Source organism: Rhinatrema bivittatum, chromosome 13 (genome assembly GCF_901001135.1).
Source record: "Rhinatrema bivittatum chromosome 13, aRhiBiv1.1, whole genome shotgun sequence".
Lineage (NCBI taxonomy): Eukaryota > Metazoa > Chordata > Amphibia > Gymnophiona > Rhinatrematidae > Rhinatrema > Rhinatrema bivittatum.
In genome coordinates, this window is record NC_042627.1 from 56,434,437 (window position 1) to 56,457,594 (window position 23,158).

The window sequence follows — 23,158 nt, forward strand, 5'->3', positions numbered from 1 at the left end:
GAGCATTCAGTCGGTAGGGGTGTGCATTCGTTCCCTACGAATTGGTAATCCGCAACGTATAGGGCCATATTCGTTGTATTCGTGGGGAAGCGAAACATATTGTGATTCCCCATGAATACAACGAATCTTCGCCGAATTATATGGCCGTCTAAAGGAGCCAATTTAAACAAACCCCCCACCCTCCTGACCACCCCCCCCCCCCCCCCAAGACTTACCAAAACTCCCTGGTGGCCCAGTGGGGGTCCAGGAGCCATCTCCTGCACTCAAACCCTCGGCTGCCGGTTTTCAAAATGGCGCCAATAGCCTTTGACCTACTATGTCACAGGGGCTACCAGTGCCATTGGTCAGCCCCTGCCACATGGTAGGAGCAATGGATGGCTGGCGCCATCTTGTGCTCCTACCATGTGACAGGGGCTGACCAATGACACCGATAGCCCCTGTGACAAAGTAATGGCAAAGGCTATTGGCGCCATTTTGATTTCTGGCAGCCGACGGCCTGAGTGCAGGAGATCGCTCCCGGACCCCCGCTGGACCACCATGGACTTTTGGTAAGTCTTGGGGGGGTCAGGAGGGTGGGGGGTTGTAGTTAATTTAATTTTAGCCAGGAAATAAATAAGAATTAACGTATAAACATATCAGGGGCCCCCGACGGTCAGCCCCTGTGACATAGTGAGGGCAAAGGCTATCAGGTGCCATTTTGAATACTGGCAGCCAACGGCCCGTGTACAGGAGGTCACTCCCGGACCCCCGCTGGACTTTTGGCAAGTATTGTGGCAGTCAGGATGGTCCCCCAAGACTTGCCAAAAGTCCCTGGTGGTCCAGCGAGGGTCCGGGAGCAATCTCCTGCACTCAGGCCGTCGGCTGCCAGTAATTAAAATGGCGCCAATAGCCTTTGCCCTTACTATGTCACAGGGGCTACCGGTGCCATTGGTGAGCCCCTGTCACATGGTAGGAGCACAAGATGGTGCCGGCCATCCATTGCTCCTACCATGTGACAGGGGCTGACCAATGGCACCGGTAGCCCCTGTGACATAGTAAGAGCAAAGACTATTGGCGCCATTTTGAATACCAGCAGCCGAGGATGTGAGTGCAGGAGATGGCTCCTGGACCCCCCGCTGGACCACCAGGAAGTTTTGGTAAGTCTTGGGAAGGTCAGAAGGGTGGGGGGTTGTAGTTAATTTAATTTTAGCCGGGAAACGAATAAGAATTAACGTATAAACGTATCGGAGGCCCCCCTTGCCGAATGCAACGTATCTGCCCCCCGATGAATACGAATCCCGAATGCAACGTATGGCGTCCCTCTGCACATCCCTATCAGTCAGTCTACAGATGAAGATAATGCTTCAAGGAACCTTTGTTGTTCCTGACTCTTCTGGGCCAGGCCAGGAATGGCTTGAAGTGCGAAAGTCTGATCCGAATCCATGGAGTTAGCAATCTGTTATGGTTTTGAGGTGTTTGAGTGGATTCTTGGGTACTGTGGAGATGACCACGCCCATGAGGAGGAGCCCCGTGAGGAACCACAGTTACAGGCTAGACTCGAGATACACAAACACAGAGATTTGTCTTTTATTATACAGCTGAGTCATATCACCAGAGGTGGTAGTAGTGAGGTGATCCAGAGGTAGCAGTCCAGGGACCCTCGGCAGAGGAGACCCGTCTCACTGAGATGGTATAGGGAGAACCGTATGCAGGTTCCTAGTGCAGCAGAGCTGTAGATGAGACAGACTGACAACGTTAGATTACTCACTAAGATGTTAGCTGTATAGGTGGAGATCCCAGCAGGCAGAAGTAGTTGTATACAGGCACCGAACCAGGGAGAGTAGGCCCTCGAGGAGCAAGAACCTGATCCCAGATAGGCACCTGAAAGAAAGCAAAGGGCCCCCGAGGAGCAGGTACCCAAGTTAGAGAATTACCCTGAAGGGCAGAGAGAGCTTCCTGTGGCAGCAAGGAAGCGGCAGAGTAGCTCAGACTGGAGGCTTCCCATCCATTCACGATCCTTGCTAACTCAGTTTGTTAGCAATAAAGAATAGGCTATATACCCGGGCAGAGGTGTGTGACTTCCGGGGTGGACCCGAGTATTTCCCACGCTGGCTGCTTTAAAACTAAAGATGTCATCGTCACGCACATCCAGGCAACATCAGCGTCCCTGCCGCGGAGGAAGGCCTCTCGGCCTCGGAGCAGGCCCGAAAAAAAACAGCCGCACTGTGCGCCCTTGCCTCGGCACCTCTAGGGCTGACGGCCCGCTGCAGAAGGGGGTAGTACCCTCAACCCTGGCCTCCGGGGTCGAACAACGTAACAGGTACATAAGAGGAGCAAAGGGCATAAACAAGACTGGCACGAAGAGGCCAATGCAGATACTTATTGGGTGTAAAGGTACATTAAGTTGGAAAATGTACGTGCATAAGTGTACTTGTCCAAGTAAGTGCTGACCCCGCCCCAGAATGCCCCTAGACAGGCCCCCTTTTTTTACACACGTATATGTGCAAGCAAAAGTGAAAATATACATGTATTTTCAGCTGTTATAAAATATAAAGTACGTAAGTAGAGGTTATTTACACATGTATATGCTAATTTTTAGGTGCACGAGGGGGGGTCATTTTCAAAGGGATTATGCAAGTAAACGTACCATGCTATCATAGCAATTTTCAAAAGCCCACTTACTCGAGTAAATGCTTTTTACTTGAATACTGTGTACAATTCTGGTCGCCGCATCTCAAAAAAGATATAGTTGCGATGGAGAAGGTACAGAGAAGGGCAACCAAAATGATAAAGGGGAATGGAACAACTCCCCTATGAGGAAAGGCTGAAGAGGTTAGGGCTGTTCAGCTTGGAGAAGAGACGGCTGAGGGGGGATATGATAGAGGTCTTTAAGATCATGAGAGGTCTTGAACGAGTAGATGTGACTCGGTTATTTACACTTTCGAATAATAGGAGGACTAGGGGGCATTCCATGAAGTTAGCAAGTAACACATTTAAGACTAATTGGAGAAAATTATTTTTCACTCAACGCACAATAAAGCTCTGGAATTTGTTGCCAGAGGATGTGGTTAGTGCAGTTAGTGTAGCTGGGTTCAAAAAAGGTTTGGATAAGTTCTTGGAGGAGAAGTCCATTAATGGCTATTAATCAATTTTACTTAGGGAATAGCCACTGCTATTAATTGCATCAGTAGCATGGGTTCTTCTTAGTGTTTGGGTAATTGCCAGGTTCTTGTGGCCGGGCTTTTGGCCTCTGTTGGAAACTGGATGCTGGGCTTGATGGACCCTTGGTCTGACCCAGCATGGCAATTTCTTATGTTCTTATGTTCTTAAATCAGACCCGTAATGTTTTGAAAATTTACCATACAGTATGTAAGTACAGAGAGTGAGTATAGTTTTCACAGATATTGGATGGAAGTAGTGCAAGGCTAGTACACAGGCTGCAGGTAGTCCAGAATACAATTGCAAGAGCCATTTTTAGATGTCCAAGACGTTCTCCTTCTTTACTATTGCTACCCTAATTGCATTGACTCTCGATAGTACTATGTCACGATCCAGTTAAGATCCTGGTCTTATCCAGGTTCTCAAAGGAAATAAGCAGTTGGATCCAAATGAGTTAAGCGTGGCAGGTCCTCGCCAGGCAGCTATGGTTGAGCCAGGGTGCTTTATTAGCACTGCCCACAGGATGGTTAAGAAAGCTAGAATTCGTAAGACTTTTTTTTCAGTTATTGCTCCCTCTCTGCAGCACAAATTGCTAGCTTAGATCAGATTAGAACAAGATTATCCTTGTAAAGGCCTGGCTGTTTCCCTGAGATGGAATGAAAGGCAGGTCTTGATTCGGGGAAATGTTATACTGAAGCTGGCAGTAGTGTGCTGTTGGGTGTCTCAGTCTGAGTTTTAGCTATTATGTTACTGTTAGTGACTGTCACAGTATTTATTATTATTAGTATCTGATTTATCGCGCACCACTTTGAGTGACCTGTTTAAAGCCAGGGGAGCAGGATAGAAGTATTTTTAAATAAACAAATAAAGCTGGAAGTGTTAAGATGAACTATAGCTTAGAAAACCATCCTGAAAATCTCACAGTTTATGCTGGGAAAATTAGCTGCAATATTTCCTTGCCATTCACATAGCAAATTGTCCAGATAGCGACAGTCTCTTTCATGCAATTTTTTTTAATGCATTTGCTCATTTACTGATGCTATCGGATGCACTTTATATAAGAACAAAAGCTTTTGCATTTTACAGTCCTTTTTAATTTAATGATTTTTTTTATCTCCTTTCCAAGGAGGTGTGCAATAGCATAAAAACTATGAAACACAGCAATCAAAATAATATAAAAACAGATCACCACAAAACGCACGGCCTAAGTAAAATCTGTCATAAAGCTATAAAATAAACACTGCAATCCAAAATAAAAGGAACCATCATCATAGAAGAGAAAAAATAACAAAGCATAGCAATCCAGAGCACTATAAACCCAGCTTATGCTCAGTGCATAAAATGAAGAATAATAAAACTGGTGAATACCTAAAATACAATCCAAATGATGGAAAAGAAAACATTATGATGCATAAGCAAAAAGCAAGCATACTAATTATAGTTAAATATTTTCTTTTATCCCGTCCCAAATGACTTCTTTTCTTCCTCCTTCTGGTCCCATTCTTGAAAGGGGAATGCTATGAGCACTTCTAGCATTTTCTGCTTTCTCTCCCATTCCTGCCTGGATATATGCCAATTGCTACAAGAATTCCCTGCGGTTCAGACAGTCTGATGCACCTGCAGGAGCTACGGCCCTGGTTATCTTTACCATGGCATTTTTGCCTTCTGCAATGTTTATCAAAAAATTCTGCCTACATAAACTAATATGTTCAGATGGCAAGTAAGCCATTATCACTTTAAGGGGACAATGCTGAATAGCCTGCATTGTTTGCACTTTTAGCTTGTGCCCACTGCAGTCAGTTTTTCAAAGGGGGAAACCACCCACATTGCTTCCCTTTGAAAAGTAGCGGCCACAAAGTGCACACACTAAAAGTGCCAATGTAGTCTGCACCTGCTGTTTGTGTGGATGGCTAGCAGGGCATAACTGCATGAATGCGATTGAAAATCAAACATTCACGTGCTGCTTTCCTCCCCAACTTACAAACGCCCACGGTAAATGCCTTTTCTTAACCTGGCTAAAAATCTGTTTGTGAGTACGATGGGGGAGTTCATAAGTACTTTTAGCCGGCAGCGGAGAGTCGTTTTCAGCCAGGCTATTTTACCTGCTATTTATCCAGGTAAAATGTTTTGAAAATTGCCTGCCCATGTTCGCTTGAAAGATGGCGCATTGCCACTTCAATGCCTCGCTTCTTTAAGTTTCATTATCTGCACGTGGATAGCAGGAAACCAAAGTGATAATATTGACTCTTTATTCATAACCTTAAAGCAATAAATACTGTAGCGGAGCCTTTGAGGAAGCTGGGTTTCAGTTTCTATACTGCTCTTCACCAGCTGTAATCATTTAGGCTTCCATTCTGCAAGATTTCTGAGCCATGTCAATGGCTGAATAATCTGGAGCTCTTTGGCCCACTGCATGTTTTTCTCAACCTGCAAAAAAGATAATCAGGTTGGTCCTGGTGATATTCAACTCTGTCCCGCAGAGATTTACTATTGCATATAATTTTTTTATTTTTTTTTTGCATCTTCCACAGTTTGCAGTATATAATTCATAATATGCAAGTGCGAATCAGATATTTCTTTCATAGCCAAATTGAACATACCAGTCAGAAGGGGCCGGTTACTCTCTGATAAACACATGGAGCTTCTCATTCTCATCTTAACTATTCTTGACAGAGGACTCATAGGGTCTTATTCAGATCTTTCTCTCTGTCCCCCACCCCATCCTGTGTTGATGAAAAACAAACTTTTTATTGAATAAGGACAAGAATGTGTCTTCAGCGCAAAGAAATAAGTCACCTGACTTATAGGCATACAAGCCGCAATGGGCTACGAGTGTAAACTCTCAAAGTATGGCCATCATATCTCAACACTAATACCAAAACAGGCAAAATGCACGAGGTGGGAAGAAACTGAAAGACCATTTAGACAAATTATGTAGAATATTAGAATACTACCAAATAAGCTATGCCAGTCACTTCATTTCAGTCATGTATTGTAATGTATGCTCCTGATGCACTATGAAACAATTCTTTCAGGGGCTGGCACTGAAATTCTGAACACATTGAACAGTCTGGCCAATCCAGGTCTCTCAGCAAGGAGCAGCCTAGTGATCTTCAAATATCTGAGACTGAAAATAATTGTATTTGCATGCTATTCCTAAACTTCTGGACAAGATACTTAGCTTTATACCTCCATGCCACATGCCACAACATTATACTCTTTGTCCCTCACTACCTGCTGCGATACACTGCACTGCCAGTTCACATTCTGCTTCTGCTCCATACCAGCAGTCAAGACACTGCTACACCGCCACACCCTGCCTGCCAAGATATTTCACTGTGCCCCATGTCAGGAAGGGCTGTAAGTAGGGGTATGCAAGAGGTGCAGCCATCTAGGGCTCAAAGCTTCTTAGGGATAGAAAAACAAATGTAATGAAAGTGTGGGCCAGCAGGGGATGAAAAGCCAGGAAGAGGGAGAAAAGGAAACATGGCTGTGGATCAGAGTGGAAAGACTGGCATGAGAGAGGAGCAAGGATCTCAGAGAGATGGGGCATACAGATAAGCTTTCTTGCCCAAGGCACTGAATTAGCTAGTTATGGCTCTGCTGTCAAGCTCCTGAACTCTACATCCTGTACTGCTTGCCAGGATTTGGCACTCTATTCTGTACCACCTGCCAAGATACTGCACTCTATTCTTCATTCTCCACCCCACCCTGCCAGCCAGCATGGTATACTCTGTACCCTACACTGCCAGTCAAAATTCCACACAGCCCTCCGTATCACCTGCCAAGATATTTCACTCTGCCCTTCTCTGCCTGCCAAGATACTATCTGTACTCTATCCTGCCTGTCTGCACACTACATGCCAAGATTTTATAATGCACTCCATGAATCCTTCTGCTCCACACTACCTACCAAGATATTGAACTCCATATCCACACTCTCTACCTAGGTACTGCACTCAGCACTAAGACCGCCTGTCTAGATACTGCAATCTACACTGCACACTGTATGCCAAGATGCATGCCAAACTCCTCCTGCCTCACACCACTCTATCCCATACCTTCTGCCAACAAGATAATTGTGTTTTATGTCCCACAATGCCTGCTGAGACACTGCCCTCTGCATCACTGCATCTACCAAGCATCGTACTGCACCAGGGCTCCCTGCTGCTTAGTGACAGCAGAGATAACATGCTGTCACTAAGCATGCATTGCAGGCCAAATGATTTCCAACCACCCTACAATTCCCCGTGTTGGCAAATCTGAAGCAGCAAAGCAAAATACTGAAAAGAAAACTATCCTGTCGGAGAGCTGGCAAAAGGTCCTTAAATTAAACCAGTCCCATGTTGATTAATCTGATTTCCTTACAAGCCATTTTCATTCTTCTAGAAGTAAAATTGTTCTGCACTACCTGTGAGCGATGGCATCATTCCTCTCCGTCACACTTCTGCATCATTTTAGAGACTGTTTCTGCAATGCCAAAGTCTGCATGATCACCATGCGTAACTGAAGACAATGCAGATTTTTTGAAGAGCAATAACATTGAATCCAATGCATAACCAATTTTGTGGATCTCAGCAAAGAAAAAACAAAAGAGCACAAATCACCCCAGTCGCGTTGAAGTGCAGTGAATGCACTCCAGTGCTGCATACATTGCAAGACTAAACAAGCTGCAGCAAAGGATTTCTTTCTAACTTTGATGAGCTGCATAAATCTAGATGTAGCAAAGTGTGCATGGATTATAAGTTTTAAAACATAATATCTATGGGAAGCAGCAGCATGAACTTGAACTGGGAGTAGCATACGCTACTTGAACCTACTGCTTTTCCTGGCAGGCCTCTGTCAAGAAAACCTGGCAGTGACATTCCAGTCTAGTGATGGTTGCTGCTACAGACAACAGTAAGAAGGAGCCAAAATGCAGGGATGAGAAATGGCAGGGAAAGGAGGAGAATCGCTTGACTCAAAGAATAAGACAAAGTGTGCTAGGCTCTATGGATACTAATGGATCTCTAATTCTGAGTTATCTGTTGGTGTGCAATGTTTTTTACTGACTCAGAACTAACAGAAAAAGTTGCCTTTTAAAGTAACCGTGTCTCAGATCTACAGCTAATCTATGAAGGCAGCATGGAAACGATCCAGTTATCCTTTAAAATAGAGTGGATGAGTTAGTCGAAGTACAATGTTACAAGGATTCCCCACATTTGTGCAAGAAGAAAAGGACCGTTTCTTATATCTCTAATATGATTTTAAACAAACATGCATTTTTAGATTATTTTAACAGATCTGAATTATGTTCCTAATATTATAATATCTTACAGTCGTTTTCTTTTCCTCATCTACCTTGTAATGAAAATAATGTAGGTATCGTATAACAAAATCTAAACAGCCAAAGATTTGGAGAGAAAAGGTTCAGACTTCCTAAGAAAAAGCTATCCCCTTCATGGTTATCAATTTGCAAACAGATGTATTGAACCAGATTATTAGACCATCATACTAGGTACTCCTGGTTATGATACCTTCAATTGCCTTATACTTAAGCATATGGTCTCAGTATACAGTCCACTCATATTACTTTTTTCTTTCTAAATGCACATACAATTACTTATCTTGTCAGAATCTTCAGACAGATCTACTCATTAAAAACTCCAAGAAGGGTCCATGCTTCGAAAATGCAATCTGCATCAATGGGTTTTAGATAAACATTGTTGAAGTCTCCAAGAGCAATTTCATAATATCTTCAAAATTTTGCATTGGCTCTGAAAATCACAAAAGGCGTTTAATTCAAAAATGTACTTGCGAATGACATAAAACAGTCAGTGCATCCAAGAGAAACCAAGCACATACTCAAATTCGGTATCTAAGTGCTACATTGGCACCAAAAAGTGCTTACCCTGGAAGGAAACACTATAAAGCCTTTCTAAATAAATACAATAATGAAAAAATTGTCAAAATAATATTAACATTAAATAATAGAGTAAGTTTACTTCCAGATTCAAACCTTGTGGGTTAACTGTTTTTTAGGGAAAAAAAAATCCAAAATTGTTCACGGAAGTTGAAATGGGACTGGCGATTGCCTCCTCTTGGTAAGTGAGGGGTATGTTCCAAAATACCCCATTTAATTATGCAAAAATATGACCGAGATCCAAACAGTGCTGTACTAATGATGCTTGGGATCTCATCGCAGCCAGACAACTTCTGTGTTCAATAAAATGAACGTGAATTTTTCTCTAGGTCTTCCCAATGTATACTTTATTGCTTGGCCACACTATAAAGTAAATTACAAAGGACGAGTTGCAATCAATATCAGCAAGGAAGTTCAACCAATGTTTCGACCGAGGATTTTGCCATCTTGCTCCTTGACTGCAAAATAAGCAATTGCCAAATGCTGAATGCCCCGTATAAGCTGTAAGTGTTGGTTCAAATAATGGGGCAGGTATGAATATACCCCCCCCCCCCAATCTTTGATGTTCTGGCCACAGGAATAAGCCATCCTAGGAGGTTCTCACTGGAGAATCACCCAGTGCTTCTAGATTATTAACACTACCAACATGAGAATAGCACAATTCACAAACTAGCCTGGAATCTAAGGATTATACTTGGTCCAATGTTTGTGGAAAGGGTTGTGGTTTCACATTGCTATTGGATGGATTACTGGGTGGTAACAAACCAAATATGAAACCACAAATCTTTCTATAAACATTTTTTTAAGAAAACTTTTTTTTTTTTAATTTTCTTTTAGGTATAAAGGTTTATTTAGTGGGAAAAGTATTTCTGTGAGACAACAGTTATTTTGGATTTAGAAGTTTTTTCAAAGAAGCTATTTTTACAGAAGAACTTATTTGGAATGATTAAGCTTTATAGAATTTTTGATGATAAAAATAATACAGTCAAAAACAATAATAAAATGTAAGGTGGGAGTTTTTATTTACATTATTGGGGCAAAACCTTATTTTTGGTAGATTATTTGGTTTTGGTGTATTATGTGTAATTCCACTTTTAAGGATTTTAGCAATACATTCTGATTTAGTGCATGCATCTATATTCTTTTTTTTTTTTTTTCTTTTTGGCTAAATCATAAAAAAAACTTTGGGCTTCATCCAATAAAAAGGCTTTCTTACTGGCAAAGAAAGTGATAAATGTTGTCTGTGTCTTTCTTTAATTTATATTCTGCCTTCCATGACACTTCAAAGCGGATTACATTCAGATATTGTAGGTATATCCCAATCCCCAGAGGGCTTACAATCATAAAGCCTAACTTTCAAACCTTCAAACCTCTCCACAATAGAGCATTCACCCACGTGAGTGGAGATGCAGAGATTAGTGTTAGTATTTCATAAACTGTATGGCAGGAACTGCACAATTTATAAAATGTCGTGTATTTCTGCTCCAAAAGTACATGTGCAAGTTTCAGTATGTACAAATATTTCCAATGCAAGAAAGTGCATACTTTCTCTACCTATTTTATAAATATATATACTTGTATATTTTAGGTATTAAATATAAAATGTATGTATAATAACTCCAATTTATACATGAAGATCTGCCATTTTGAAAATACTTGAACATAAGACTAGCCATACTGGGTCAGACCGATTGGTCTATCAAGCCCAGTATCCTGTTTCCAACAGTGGCCAATCCAGGTCGCGAGTACCTGGCAGGATCCCAAACAGTAAATTGCACAGTGATAAGTAGTGGCTATTCCCTAAAAGGTAGATTTTAAGAGCCGTGCACAGGCGTCCATGTGCACACAGTTGCCAGTGCGCGCACATGGATGTGTCGATTTTATAACACGCACTCATAAACGCTCACACATTATAAAATCCCCTACCCATGCACACACGCATATACAATTTCATATCAGCGAGCACATGTGCACGTGAATGCCATCTCGCGTGCATAAATGGGGGGATTTTAGTAGATGTGTTGACGATGCATTAGGCCCTATTTCCTAGTTCCCTCTCAGTCCGTCCCAGTAAAAGAGTAGACTTCCTAAACCCCCTACCTAACCTGCCTCCCTTTTACCCTATTAGCCCCGACCCCTAAAACCCCACTGACTACCCTAGTTTTCCTTATATTAATATTTACCCGCAGTCCATAGCAGTAGCAATTTATGCGGTCCATTGGATCCCGGCATGCGCTTATGAGGGACTTTGTCTTAATGGTGCTGTCCTGGCCTGCCCATGCCTCAACCAGACCCCACCCCCCCAGCCCGCCCATTTTTTCTTAAACCTTTCTAATTCGCATACCAGGAGATATGCACGTGGTTGCGGGCCTCTTAAAATCCATGCAGCCCACGTGCACCCCAGCCTTGCACATATCTCCCTGATTCACAGCATTTAGTACTTTTAAAATTTGCCCTTAAGTCTTCTTGGTTAATAACAGTTTATGGACTATCCAAATCTTTTTTAAACCCAGCTACACTAACTGCCTTAACCGCAATCTCTGTCAATGAATTTCAGAGCTTGAATGTTCATTGAGTGAAAAATAATTGTATCCACTTTGTTTTGAATGTGCTACTTACTAACTTCATGTAGTGTCTCCTAGTCTTTGAATTTTTTGATAGAGTAAATAACCAATTTGCATTTACCCATTCTATTCCACTCATGATTTTATAGACCTCTATCATTTACCCCCTGAGCCATCTCTTAAAACTGAACAGCCCTAACCTCTTTAGCCTTTCCTCATTGCATTGGTTGCCCTTTTCCAATGCAATATCTATTTTGAGATGTGATAACTAGAACTGCACACAGTACTCCAGACATCTGGAGTGATACAGATATTCTCTATTTTATTCTCCATTACTTTCCTAATAATTCCTAATATTCTGTTTGCTTTTTTGACAGCTGCCATGCACTGAGGAATTCAAAGTATTGTTCACTATGATGCCCAGATCCTTTTCCTGTGTGGTAACTCCTAATATGGACCCCAACATTGTGTATCACTATGCAGTTGTCCACATTAAATTTTATCTGCCATTTGGATGCCCAATCTCTCAATCTTGCAAGGTCTTCCAAGTCTTTCTATATGTTCTATGATTTTGTTCTTTAGAATAATTTCCACAATGTTTTCTGGAGCTGAAGTCAGACTCATCATCTATAGTTTCCCAGATCACCTCTGAAACCTTTTTTAAAGATAGAGGTTACATTGGCCACCTTCCAATCTTCAAGTACAATAGACGATTTTAATGACAGGTTACACAAATTCCTAGTAATAATTCTGCAGTTTCATTTTTTAGTTCTTTCAGAACTTTGGAGTGAATCCATCTGGTCTGGGCGATTTGCTACTCTTTAGTTTGTCAATTTGCCTTATTGCATCTTCCAACTTTACCGTGATTTGTTTCAATTCTTCTGAATCATCCCCCTTGAAAACTGTCTCTGGAATGGGTATCTTCCTAATATCCTCTTCAGTAAACACCAAAGCAAAGAATTTGTTTAGTCTTTCCGCAATGGCCTTATCTTTCCTAAGTGCCCCTTTATCCCTTTGATCATCTAGCAGTCCAACCGACTCCCTAAGCTTTCTGCTTAGGATATATTTTTTAAAGTTTTATTATGAGTTTTTGCCTCTACAGTCAGCTTATTTTCAAATTCTGTTGTACCCCACCTTATCAATGCTTTACATTTAACTTGCCAATGTTTATGCTTTTTCCTATTTTCTTCAGATGGATTTTTTTTCCAAATTTTGAAAGAAATTCTTTTGGCTAAAATAGCCTCTTTCACCTCACCTTTGCATGTACTTGAAAACACTAGTTCAGTCCTTTTCCAGATTACCTAGACCCTATAGCACCTCCACCAGTTCACCCACACCTCCTACCCATAAACTGCAGACAACAGACAAGTCTGATTTCATTTGTTCAAGTCAGCTAACAGATGTAAAAATGTAAGAATCAGTTTGGTAATTTGTATGCCTATATCTCTTGCAAAATAGCAGCTACCACGCATTCTTCTGAACCCTGAAACCAGACACCCCCCTTAGCCTATCCCATTTTATTCTATTTTTTACAAGTAACACAAAAGAATGACTTACCCACTTTCATAAGGATCATTAGTAGGATTTGAACCCTGGTTTATAGCCTGTTGTTCTAACTAGTGGGCTATTCCTTAACTCTACTTGTTTGATCCCAACAGCTTCCTTCTGCTCCTTTCGGCTACTAGCTTAATTATTGCTCACAGCTACAGGTGCTATTGCACAATGAGCCTTCATTTGCAACTAACCAGATTTTTCCATCCATTTTAATCCCCTCTCATTCAGCCTAGTCATTATAGCCACAGTCTTGGCTTCTGTCTGAGTCTAAGGCATGTGCACATAATACATTTTCAATTTTTCATTCATTCATTTCAGCACAAAAACTATTTTGATTCAGTTTGATCATTCATTTCTATTTTGGGGGGTTTTTTGGGTTTGTTTCTAGGGATGTCCATTCATTTGAAATAAATGGGGAAAACACAATAAATAAATGAATTTTCAGTTTGTTTTGAATGAAGCAAACAACAACTCAACTCATTCCTAAAAGTCAGAGCATTTTGGGGGTTACTCATTTTCAGCAACTTGCACACACATATTGCAATCAGTGCATGCAGTTTGCAATTTCTGCTTTACATGCGTAAAAACTTTGCACATATAAATTACCCATATGAATCAAAATGCATGCACATCACATCTGAAAGGCATGGTTCCCTCTGGAGCCCAACACAAATGTACTCTTTAATCAGCAGACACTGCTGTTGTGTGAAGACCAGAATACCCTCTCCCTTGGGCCCTGTAACTAACTGCCTCTGCAGCTTCATCATCCCTGTCGGTCTGAAGAGTAAAACCCAGGCTGGAAATCCAACCTAGGTCTCCTGTACACTGGCACTCAGCCATTACCAACGCATGGCCCATTTTGTTTCAATAATATGTGTACATGACTTTATTTAATTATTTCAATATCTAACAGGTTTCCTTCAAACTGCAATCGAACCACTGACCCAAGGATCTCTAATTTTTCTCTACAGTCCTCTGTTCTACCATTCAAGTAATATATAGCTCAAATAAATAATCTGCCGTTATCTTCTTAAAGCAACCATTCATTAAGCCCCAAATTAACCACGGGTTTATTCAGGTAATTATAAATTGCAAAGCAAAATTGAGATAAATAATCCACAAAATGCTACCACAGGGGGATCTGCTTTCCCAATCTTTTGGTTAGCACGGAATAATGTGCAGCCTTAGGAAAATAAGGCTTAAAGAGGAATGTATATTTATTGAACATATTTTGCCTGCAGGTTTGGGGTTTTTTTGAGGGTCCTAAGAATGTACACATAAGAAGTAGTCAGTTCACTCTTTCAAGAGAAATATTTTCTTCCCAATTTAGCAGTGTTATCTGGTAAAGGTTAACAGTCAGGCAGCTGCTGCTCGAAATTGTTTATTCCTAACCTAAGATTTTCTGGATATATTCCAGACAAACAGATGTACTCGCCACAGGTCATCATGGAAAATATCAGTTTGAATATTCACCTTATAGCTACTAAACCCTTTGAGGTCCCTATGGTTAGAAAGCATGAAAACAGCAGACTTATGAGCATGTAGCTTTTTGCTAAATGTCTTACCATTTATATATCATTAGCAAATGTTGCACAGGGATATCTACAGAAGGACAGTTAATGGACTGAAGGTATAACCTGTACCTCTAATCCTTTAACTTTCAGTTAAAGGTTAAGGGTTTTCTGTTTTTTGCTTTATTTTTTATGGCTAGTGGAATACTGTTTTTTTATCTTATTCCTAAGCTTATCACTGTCTTTGTGTGTAAGGATTATAATGTGTTAGTATTTTAAGATCATGTCTGTGTTTATGTATGTTTAATTATAGATGTTAAAATGTACCTCACAGGGAGCAAGGTTTTTCAGATCCTGGGGTTACAAAATGTGCCCAGATAAATAAATAAATAAATTTTATCCCAGGCCCACCCTACTGCTCTCATCAAAAAAATGATCACCCAGGTGATTGGAATCCTCCTGCTGACTGAGTGTTGCACTGAATAAGGGCTGAAAACTGCTCCCCCCCCATCAATGCTGTGCATATGTACGCAGAGGATGCCTTTAAAGCAGCAGATGTGCTCCTTTCCCCTGACTAGGCAGCATTACCTCCTTCATACACAAATTTCTCTTTATTTCCAAAGGTTCAAGTCTTGAATGGGCCAGAGCTGCCACCTGGTTATATTGAATAGGTCTGTAGTAATGATTTTCTTGAAGCAGCAATAATGAAATAAAATCATGTACACATATGAACACAAGAAAAAATAGATTCTTCCTGGAAGTATAATCTAGATGTATTAATCACCTCTGTCAGATTCCAATAGAGAAAGAGCACAAAAGTGACAAACATTATCTGAAAAGCTAAGGGTTGCAGCCTTCAAAGAGCCATCTTTACTGTTCTGCATTTAACCGGAGCTGAGCCCATTGTCCCATGAGGAACAATGAGTTCCACTTGCATTTGAATGCGTCAGAGTTAATCCCATTGTGATCTTTCAAGGTATTCTTTCGGTGCTGGCAATTATCGCTATGTATCAGTTTGTTCATCCTCTCTGACCAGCCTTTCAGTGTTTTTGTCAAGATCTGATTTGATCCAGTGAATGCATTATTTTAGAAAGTAAATTTTAATTTGTTTTTGGGGGGGAGGGGTTTAGTACATCTTTTTTTATATTATTTACTTAAAATGCTGTTATTATCACCAGAACTGGATTTACAATTAGGCAGAGAAGGCATGTGTCGAAAGGCACCTGCAATCTGAAGCGAGCTGCCATCTTGAAGGTGCACAGCCAAGCAGAAATGGCACCCGTTCCATAGGGGTATGCATTTGTTTTTAAACAAAATGAAAAAAGTGAAATTAAAAAAAAAAGTTTTTAATTGACTTTCATTTGAGAAAGTCACTGAAAAAAACAACCCCTAGGAGATGCAAAATTACAAACACACACAAGCTTTACCCTAAGCCTCCCTACCCTACCTTACCTCCTCCTGACCATTCTTCCCCTTCCACAGAGGTATCTGATGTAAAAGAAGCTGAAGTGATCTCCAGTCGCTCCTGCCCCTCTGGCTTGTGGTATAAAAATGGTGCCGGCCAGTCCTGAGGCCAGCACCATTTTCTATAATGGCCATAGGATCACTCCTAACGCTTTCTATATCAGAGCTTGGCTGGATTTAGTCATAGGCAAAATAGGCACATGCCTAGGGCACCAAATTCTGAAAGCACCCGAAACTGGGACTGCCCTGCTCCTCTCTGATTTCCAGGGGCGTAATACAATGCCACACATCCTCTGCCTATTGATCTATAATCTGAAATCTGGCCATGTATCAGAGACCCCCATGGAAGTGGAAAGCATGGTCCTACAAGATGGAGTGGGGACCATTTCTGTTTATTTTTTTTTTCTTTTGGGCTTTTTTAATTTAAAATTCAGAAGCATTTAGATGGATATCCAGAAGTTATCTGGCTAAATGAATATTTGGGCACTTAGCTGGCTATGTTTTAGGCGACTATCTCATTATCTAGCTAAAATTTAGCTGGATAACCTAGGGGCATTTCAGGGAGGAGTTAAGTTAGCCAGCTAAGTTGTCCAGCTAATTTTGATATTCAGAGTTAGCCAGATAACTTTTCCAGCTAAGTTTGTTCGGACCAGTAAGCTGCCCTAAAGTGAGATAACTGGCTATATTCAATAGTGCAGCTGCATTATTGAATATGCCTCCAAAGTTAGCCAGATAAACTTATCTGGCTATCTTTTGCTACCTGGACAGTGACTAAATATGGACCTCTTAATGTTTATTTCATTACAGCAAACAAAACAATCCAAAATAAAGATTAAATGAACCAAAACCTGAATTTAAAAAAAAAAAAGGAAATTAATTTTTTTCTGTACTCATCCGTACTATCCCAGCCCCACTGCTCTCTGTCCATCACTGCTGTTGAACTGACTGTACAGCCAAGAGAGGACCACCCTCACTTATTCCTCTGAACTTTGGAAGGGACCCCCTCCTACCGCCAAAGGGCTGATAACATGTAAATCTGTGCCTCCTTACCACTTGATATTGCAGAGCATCAATTCATGGACCAACATGGCCCATGGATGTCTGAGATAACAGTACTGTGGAAATTCCGAAAATAGCTCTACTTGTTTCTAATGGAATGTGGTCGCCTCTATCAACTTGAAGAATGAACATCCATTCCTGTACCAGCCAGATTGCACTGTTCTCTTATCTGCTCACAGTCGGTAATTTACTGGGTCTGTGAAATTTTTACAGAAACTTGAGAGCTAATACATCTGTTAAATGGATATTTTAGCATTTCCGCAGTGATAAGTAATTTTCTACTTTCCCCTAGCAAAACAAAATAAAAGAAAAAGAAGGCCGATTATTATGCAGGAAGTAATATATCTAATTATCTGTGTCCATGTGGAAAAAAAAGGCAGGTTTGAAGAAATAAAAAAAAGTGAACCATCTGAAAGAGTCTTGATTATGTTACTCCTGATTCACATAGAAAACCAAGGCAGCAAATAATTTATAGAGCGATTCAATGCTGTGCGCTCGGGGTAGCGCACAGGTCAACCCGCGGTTTGACACGCATCCATAACCGCTGATGCAATAAAGGGATCAGCGCATCCAAACCAGCGCATAGCTAATAGCGCTTATCACATGTAAATGCCATGTTGATGAGGCTATTAGCTAGTACCCCCCTATGTAAAAAAATAACCGTGCGCCCGATGTGCATATTTTAACCCTCAAAACAACGCTAGCCCTGGAGCTGGCATTAAGTCTTGAGAAGCCCCAAAAGTTTAACAGAAAAGCAGAAAATGCTGCTTTTCTGTGGTTCGTCCAACTTAATATTGTGGCGATATTAAGTCAGAGGAACCACAGAAAGAGGTACCATGAAAAAAAGAATTGTCTTGACAGTGGCCAGGTTAGGAAAATGGACGCCCTATTTATGAGCAGCCGTTTTCCTAACCCATGCACAGACATTTCTTCTGGCCGCCCAATGCTGAGGAGGGGCTAGGGACACACAATTTCCCCTAGTGCCTCCTTTTTAACGCAGCGGCTCATTAGCCTACTGCATCGCGTGCCTGGGAGAGGTGGATGGGAGCGCGTGTTTTCCAGGCGGATATTGCATTGGCCTGTTAAGAGTGCAGATATGGACTAGCTTTCCCTAGTGCCCATGCACAGCTACAGTGCACAAATATGAATGTGGTAAATATAACAGCTCTATGTCTTCTTTTAGCAGATAGGACTCCTATATATAAATATATTAACAAGAAAGTCCCATTGACCTTAGCCATCAATAGATACACATGCAGACTGTTTACACAGAAGCAGAATAAAAGGGGGTATGTACAGAGATGATTCATAGGCAATTGAAAAGTTCCTTGTGACATTGAAGTACATCAGGGTAGTCTGCATGAATTCTTATTTCAGAGACGCCGGACTTTTATTTTGATTGTTTTGTGATAGACATTTTAGATTCTATGTACAATAAATAGAATTAATTTTCGATGGGTCACCCAGTGTGCACTAACATGCAGGAGATCTGGGTACAATCCTCGGGTTAGCTCTTTTATTCCCTGGATCATCCAGGGCTTGAGATGCTGTGGAGTCAGCGTTCACAGCCCCTGCTGGGGTGGCGGGGGAGGAATTTGAGCTATTGCTCAATGGTAACACCTAGTGGCTAGACTCAGGGACCATGTTAGCAAGGATCCAGAGGAAGCCACAGTTTGCGATGCCTGGGCAAGGACTGTTGCTTCAGTGGCTGGGCTTAGTTGTAAGAGAGGCATATCAACAAGGGGGGAAAAAAAACACTCCAGTGGTTGTGAATACGAGCTTATGTCATCATGGCATAGTGAGTTCCAATTGTCCTTAGTCCCAAAGAAGCAAGAGGGAACTGCTGAGCCAAAATAAAATGAAAGAATACTTCAGGCGCTTAGTCATCTGATTTAACTGAAAATGATTCCTTTATCCACCCAGAGTATTCTCTATGTACAGATCCATACAGATTATATAGGACTGCAGCAGAGCAAGCCCTGCTTATGGAGGACCTTTTCTGTCAGGCACAAAAGGAGAGAAACAATTCAGTAAACAGGGTTCACTTTGTTCCGATTCATTTCTCTTTATTTTTATTCCCTGAACATATCAAAGAAATACTGCCTGGATGTTGGCCCCTTATTCACCTTCATTCCATGGCCTTTTGTTTTTTATTGAACAAGTAAACACATAAAATAGCTTATCTGCATCCATCTGTTCCTTTAGGGCTTCTCCAGGCTTCAATCTGATCCTCTTCAGTCTACCTTTCAATTCCAAACTATAAAGACTTTGGCTAATCTTGCCCTGTAACTCATGCCTCCTAATACCCTGAATCATGAATGACTTGACTTGCTTTGATGGTGATGGGGAATACCAAACCTAATACTGCACCACCTAAGCATTAGCACCTCTTCTATCCTGCCTGCAAATGGAAACCCAGTTCTACAGTGAATTTTAATATGTTATGATACTGTATTTGCATATCAAAACAACTGTTAAACAGCATAATTGTTTCCTGTTATCTTCATGTTGCATCAATTGAAATGCTAATTGTGTGCTCTTGATAGGAAAGCATCACCAGGCAGCGAGTGTTAAGAATGGGATCGCAAAGCAAAAATAGAATCTAACTTAAGCATAAGAAAATATGGCAGCAAAAATTAGAGCAATCAAAACCTCTGCAGGAATGCAATTTTAAGAGTATGCATAGTTCCCTAAGGTGCCATAGGCTTGCATTTATGTTATGTGATGCATTGCAATTTTCCTCTTTGTTCAATGAAGCCATGATCGTAGATTTGCATAAACAGTTTAAACTATATTTTAGTCTATGGAGGTAAACCAATTCAAGGTAATTAATTAGCTGTGGCTTGATCCAAGTCTGTATTTCTACAAGCATTGGCCCGTTGTGTTTATCTTTCTGAGATCAAAAACTAAGCTTGGAACAGCCCATCAGGTAAAAATTGCAGTTTAGATTTATCCTCACTTATTTTTTTTAATTCCACTTTTCTGCACTTCATAGTGTACATCAAAGCAGATTACATTCAGGTTCTGTAGGTATTTCCCTATCCCCACAGGGCTTACAATCTAAGGCCTGGATTGATCATTCTTTGCAGAATGATGAATTCAGCGAAAACAGGGGGCAGGGGGGCAGGCTTGCAAAAGCCCGCAGCCTTCGCACCACGGCGGTGCGCCGGCTGCTGGTTTTTGCAATGAATAGCGCCATCGTGAAAGGTGGTGCTATTTGGTGCGCTACTTCCAACAATAATGTTAGTAACATTATCGCCGGCAGCGAAGACACCGCCGACTCCGCGCCCCAACTCCTCCCCTCCCCATAATGTGCATTATATCACATGTGATTATGGCCTTATCGCGTGAGTTAGGTCCCTATGCACGCGATAAAGCTTTAGAAAATAACCCCCTAAGTTTGTACCTGAGGCAACGGAGGGTAAAGTGACTTGCCCAAGGTCACAAGGAGCAACAGCGGGATTTGAACGCTGGTTTTCTGGGTTATAGCTCACTGTTCTAACCACTAAGCTACTCCTCCACTTCACATTCCATCTTTCAGATGCTTCAAAGCAGGTTACATTCAGGTACTGGAGGTATTTCCCTGTCCCCATAGGGCATGCAATCTAAGGGGCTTATTTACTAAAAGTTTTTTCCCATTCTTGGGCCGATACAGTAAAGCGCAACCATGGTTGCGCGGTTTTTAACCCACTTTGGAAGCATGTTTTGAGCGCGTAAGATGGACGCGTGATTCAGTATCGGCTTTTACGTGTCCTTAGCGCTTGCCAAAAAAGACGCGTATCCATTTCCACCCGCCACATGTATATGGTATGTTAATTATCGGATTAGCTATTCCCCCCGATATAGTAACACGCGCCCAAATTATCGCATCTTAACCAGCTTATTTACCGCATCTTTAACCTCTATATAAGAACATGCCATACTGGGTCAGACCAAGGGTCCATCAAGCCCAGCATCCTGTTTCCAACAGTGGCCAATCCAGGCCATAAGAACCTGGCAAGTACCCAAAAACTAAGTCTATTCCATGTTACCGTTGCTAGTAATAGCAGTGGCTATTTTCTAAGTCAACTTAATTAATAGCAGGTAATGGACTTCTGCTCCAAGAACTTATCCAATCCTTTTTTTAAACACAGCTATACTAACTGCACTAACCACATCCTCCGGCAACAAATTTCAGAGTTTAATTGTGCGTTGAGTAAAAAAGAACTTTCTTCGATTAGTTTTAAATGTGCCACATGCTAACTTCATGGAGTGCCCCCTAGTCTTTCTATTATCCGAAAGAGTAAAATAACCGATTCACATCTACCCATTTTAGACCTCTTATGATTTTAAACACCTCTATCATATCCCCCCCTCAGCCGTCTCTTCTCCAAGCTGAAAAGTCCTAACCTTTTTAGTCTTTCCTCATAGGGGAGCCTGTATATATTGGCTCTGGTGATCTTTTTCATTTGGTTGAGAAACAGAATAAGACATGCTCGGCAAGTGAATTCTAGAAGGCAGATTGGAGAGGCCAACAGGGGAGCCCAGCAGCAAGGAGAACCCTGCAGCAAGACCGGAGGAGGTATGTGTTCAACAGTACCATCCATCTCTGGGCGTCTCTGAGGCTCCGGGGGTCCAGCGGAGACATGGACACCTCTACGGACGCCAGAGAGATGGGAGCCGTGCCAGGCCTTCCTCCGGCGTCTTCTAGGCATCCTGAGGCTCCAGGGGTCCAGCGGAGATATGGACACCTCAATGGAAGCCCTGACCTTGGACGTCCGGGCGGGTGCTCAAGGCAGCGGCCATGGACATTGGAAGGCAGCGTTCTCGTCTCTTTCCGGGCGACCATGCTCAGAGGCCCCGACCTTCATAGACACCTGGACGTCCTTGCATGTCCTTAAGCGCCTGGACGTGGAAGGTTGGGGGTAGCCTCCGATCAAGGATGTCCGGATGCTCAGGGCAACAGCCCCGGACTCCATGCAGGGTCTGTAGAAAAGAACCATCCACTTACCTGCTGAAATGACATTTGAAATGACAGGTATGGCGCTTTTGACGCTCCTTTGCCGCCGCTTGGATTTGCATCTAATTTGAATACTGAATCGAGTGGTTTGCGAACCAAAATGTGTGCGCGTCAACTGCGCGGGCGCCAGACTTTTTTTTACGCGTTGCTACTGTATCGGCCTGTCTGTGTTTAAGGGAAACATGCTTAGTAAATGAACCCCTGTTATCCAATCACTAGTTTATCATAGCTCCTAGCAAGCCTTTGTTGAGGTATTCAGACACAAGTGTGTATAACCCTGTTTCATAGGGTTTCAGAAAAAAAGAGACAAATAATAATGGAGCAAAGATTATTCCCAACATGTAGAAGAGATCTGATTGTCTCAGTTATATGCGCCTCTTCCATTTAGTAAAAGCATTGTGGATTTACAACATACTCCAATGTATAGGGCTAATTTTGAGGGTTTTGATACATGCTGTTCATATATTAGACATTCTCAAAATATATATTTCACTGTCATAACATTTTAATCATTGCCCATAATTTATGTTTGTTCATTTTTTTAACATTTTTTTTCCTTTTTTTATTTTTTTTGCAAATTCAAAAGCTATGTAGCGGGACGTCCATTTGACTGTTCAACTTCATCCAGGGAGCTACTTTTGCCAGGGCTCATTTGGAGGAGCTTACTTTCTGGGCCCTTCATGTGGTCAAGTAAATCCAGTCCTTAACTCCCACTGTTAACACTGGCTGGGCAAGGGAGATGCAGGAACAGATGCAAAGATGTCCGAAAAAAAAACCATTTACCAGTAACCACTCCACTCACTCACTCACTGTCCATTCACCATATGGGAAAAGGAAGGAAAGAAAAACAAATTGTCTGAGTCCAACTGGACTTTAATCTGAAAATAAGAATCCATGGAAGAACTGAAAAGATAAGGAACAACAAAAAAATCAGTGTCAAAAAAACCCATGGTCTCTTTGTCCTTCCT

At 41.7% G+C, this 23,158-nt stretch overlaps 1 protein-coding gene and 1 long non-coding RNA gene across 2 annotated transcripts in view; one reads left to right on the forward strand and one right to left on the reverse strand.

Moving 5' to 3' along the window:
* Positions 1–13,234, reverse strand: part of LOC115074876 — a 39,024-nt gene extending 25,790 nt beyond the window's left edge. The window contains exons 1-2 of the long non-coding RNA XR_003852357.1: positions 13,161–13,234; positions 8,734–8,893 (exon numbers count right to left, since the gene is read on the reverse strand). This is a non-coding gene — a long non-coding RNA (uncharacterized LOC115074876). The remainder of the gene's footprint in view (positions 1–8,733; positions 8,894–13,160) is intronic.
* SEMA6D (semaphorin 6D) overlaps positions 1–23,158 on the forward strand; it is a 549,700-nt gene that overhangs the window by 303,616 nt on the left and 222,926 nt on the right. The gene's annotated exons all lie outside the window — the stretch shown is intronic.